At 38.0% G+C, this 3977-nt stretch overlaps 1 pseudogene; it reads left to right on the plus strand.

Annotated features, from left to right (window-relative positions):
* The first annotated feature begins 241 nt into the window (after positions 1-241).
* LOC123141479 (F-box/kelch-repeat protein At1g22040-like) lies at positions 242-1890 on the plus strand (annotated as a pseudogene).
* The last annotated feature ends 2087 nt before the right edge of the window (positions 1891-3977 follow it).

Consider the following 3977-nt stretch of genomic DNA (forward strand, 5'->3'; position numbering starts at 1 on the left):
GACTTGCGATAGATACCATGTTAGAAGGGATAGAAGGATTTGGTGGAATTGTTGTTGTATTGCTTGAACCTCGTGGGCATATATATAGGAGTACATGATCTACTTGGAGTACAAGGCAAGCCAGAATATTTCCTAGTCTAACCTATGTTTCCTAATACAATCACGTTACTCAACACTTCCAAACCAGGTTGAGGGATGACACCACAGAGAGTTATCTGACTTTGAAGATAAACGAGACAAGATGGGCTCTTATCTAAGCACTGCAATCAGTAAGGCTCGATCCATGGAGTTTCAAACAAAAGGGCCAAGATAACCGCATATGACTGTGGGTCGTATTCGAGGATAATTCCGACTCTTCCGGATGAGCTTTCATTTCAAATTCTAGCAAGGTTACCACGGATTCATTACCTAAAGATGAAGTTGGTTAGCCGAACTTGGAAGGCGGCAATCACCGGCACTGAGCTTGCCCAGCTGAGAAAAGAGCTTGGGTTAACTGAAGAATGGTTGTATATATTGACCAGAGTTGAGGCAAATAAGCTTGAATGCTATGCACTTGATCCATTGTTCCAGAAATGGCAAAGGCTGCCATCCATGCCTTCATTCGCCAATGAGGCGGACTCCACTGGGAGGACGCAGTATTCTGTGTTTCGGATGTGGAATGTAGTGGGCTCAAGCATCAGGATTGCTGATTTCTTTAGGGGATGGTTTTGGCGCCGATATGGTTTGGATCAAATGCCTTTTTGTGGGTGCTCTGTCGGAGTTGCTGATGGTTGCTTGTATGTCTTAGGGGGGTTTTCCAAAGCTGTTGCCTTGAATTGCGTGTGGAGGTATGAGACTAGTAACATAGACTAGTAACATGCCCATATTACTAGTCTATATTACTACCTTCATAGTGGGGAGTAACATATGTGTGGTAACATGGAGCACTTCATTTATTAGGGTATAGACACATCTTGCCTTGATATGTGTGATGTTACTCATACTAGTAGTAACTAGCTATGTTACCACTTTCATCTCTTTCTTCATTTATTGCATGCAACATCATCTATTTAACCTAGATATGTGTGATGTTACTACCTATGTTACTCCCACTGTGGATAGTCTGATCCTTGTGTCAATTTGTGGCAGGAAGTTAACCCGATGATATTTGGTAAGGCTTTCTCTAAGGCATCATTATTGGAGAGTAAGTTGTATGTGGTTGGTGGTGTTAGTAGGGGTCGGAACGGATTGCTTCCTCTACGGTCGGGTGAAGTGTTTGATCCGAAAACTGGTTTATGGAGTGAGTTGCCGGAAATGCCTTTCGTGAAAGCACAGGTACTACCGACAGCTTCCTTGGCCGATGTGCTGAAGCCTATCGCCACTGGGATGGCATCCTATAACGGAAAGCTCTATGTTCCTCAGAGCCTGTACTCATGGCCATTCTTTTTCGATATTGGAGGTGAAATCTATGACTCGGAATTAAACTCTTGGTCAACTATGCCAGACGGTCTTGGCGATGTATGGCCAGCAAGGCAAGCAGGCACAAAATTAGGTGTTGTAGTCAATGATGAGCTTTGTACATTGGAGCCTTCCAGCTCCTTGGACAGTGGACAGATAAAAAGGTATGATGCTGAAGAAGATGCCTGGAGAACTATGGTACCACACGTTCCAGTTCATGATTTCACTGATGTGGAGTCTCCTTATTTACTCGCTGGCCTTCATGGGAAGCTCCATGTTATTACAAAAGAGGCAAACAATAATCTTCAAGTTATGCAAGCTGTATTGGAGAATAACACGGGAAACGATGCGGCCGAAGAAAACGTCTTATGGAACATAGTAGCCTCGAAGAACTTTGGGGCTGCTGAGCTTATTAGCTGTCAGGTTCTCAATGTTTAAAATGATGAGTTGCTGCCGGCACTGAGATTTTTCCAAGAAATACTTATAGAGTCACTGAAACAATGTTACATATATTTAACTGGGAGTAATGTATATACATTATATGCGGAAAGTCAATTTGGCTCCCGGGTGCATTTGCACCCGGGGCCATTTTTGATTTTTTTTTTCAAATGCCAAAAAATTGAGACAAATTTTTTTTGTGATCTTTGTCGCATACCAATGCTACCTGCAAATTTTGAGACAAAAAAGTTAAGCATTTTGGCCTGCGCAAAAAAAAAACAAATCAAAGACCAAATGTCACCCCAAAATGTCACTCTGTGCATTTGAAAACCGAACCGAAAAACCACACCGAAAATAAATCAAACCGAACCGATTTTATGGTTTTTATAGTTTCCGGTTTCGGTATGGTATGAACTTTTCATACCGATTTGAACTTTGATTTTTATGGTATATACCGAAAAACCGAACGGTTAACCCAATAAACCGAAGTAAAAATAAATTTATATTTCTTGAGATGAACAACCATAAAAGTTGTCATTTTTCTTGTACATGAGTTAAATTCACTACTCAGCACGTAAATTTTTCTTGTAACATAGTCATTTTTCTCCTATTAAAATGCTAAGCACGTCCATAACCATCAACAGATGAATCAATGCATGTATATATACTTATATATGTAGTCATATACTATTTGTGTAAAATAGTATGTGTTTTGAGTCATAAATTTGCAAATTATTATTATGTCATTTTTAAATTCACGTTAATTTTGGTTTTTATGGTATATACCGAAACCATACCGAAATAATTTGCTATATACCGAAACTGAACCGTGTTTTATTTTCATACCATATTTACCGAAGTATTAATACCGTACAAACCGAAAAATCGTATAAACCGAACACACAGGGTGACCAAAATGTCACCCAAAATTTGTCTTTTTCACCGACGAAATACCGCTGCTCCGTTCCACATGAAATTTGTCAAACATGTTTGCTACACCAACATGATCATCTACAATTTTTTTCAGAATTTTTTGAAAACATTTAAATTGTTTTTCAGGATACTGTTCATCCGGGGGCAAATGCACCCGGGAGCCAAAACACCTCCCCCGAGCGTATTTAGATTCTTGCAAGTCGAGTCGTTGCTCAAACAATGCCACATATAGTCATATAGACAACACTATTATGTACTCCCTCCGTTTCTAAATGTAAGACCTTTTAAAGATTTCAATGTGGACTATATATGGATGTATATAGATGTTGATTTACTCATTTTGCTCCATATGCAGTTCACGTTTTAATCTCTAAAAGGTCTTATATAGGAACGGAGAGAGGACTAGTGAATGTACTGTACACTTTCTTTCTTTCTTTTTTGCGAGAGAATGTACTGTACACTTTCATACAGTGAGGAGTTTGGTCAATGTCTACTGTCACGCATTCTGTATCATAACTTAGCTATACAGACTTTTGATACACGTTTCTCATAATAGAATAATGTTTTGCAGGACGCGAATTTGGTGAACATGTGCGCGCATCTTTTATGAATAGTAAATTCAAAAAATCCTAGAAAAAATTAAAAAAATCTGAATTTATTTCTATAACATACATAGTCAACCGGTATACTTGCATATGAAGTTTAACGAAGGAATCAAATCCGTGGTAATCTGGTTAAAAATTAACAAAAACGAAGCTATATTAAAAAAAATTGTTAATGAATAGTATAACTGCATTTGTATTTTCTTCACTGAGAATAACATGGGTGTCAATACATCATGAAACTTCACACGTGAGTAGAATGATCGACTAACGTTTATACCATGAAATTTCAGAATTTTTTTTTAAATAGTATTTTTATGAATTTACTATTCACGCGGGTGCGCATGCATCATATTCACCTTTGTATTTTCGCATTTTGCAAGCTATTTTAGCTTGCAATTTTATTTTTATTTTGCAAGTTGTTTTCGCTTCCAAAATGTTTTTATATTATGTTGCGGAGGGAGCGAATATCCAATTTTGTGCGCAAGCTCATCTGCACCCGATAAACAGTAAATTTTTAAAAAATACTAGAAAATTATGAAAAATCCTGACTTTGTTTTCCATGTA

The sequence above is a fragment of the Triticum aestivum genome, chromosome 6D (assembly GCF_018294505.1).
Source record: "Triticum aestivum cultivar Chinese Spring chromosome 6D, IWGSC CS RefSeq v2.1, whole genome shotgun sequence".
Lineage (NCBI taxonomy): Eukaryota > Viridiplantae > Streptophyta > Magnoliopsida > Poales > Poaceae > Triticum > Triticum aestivum.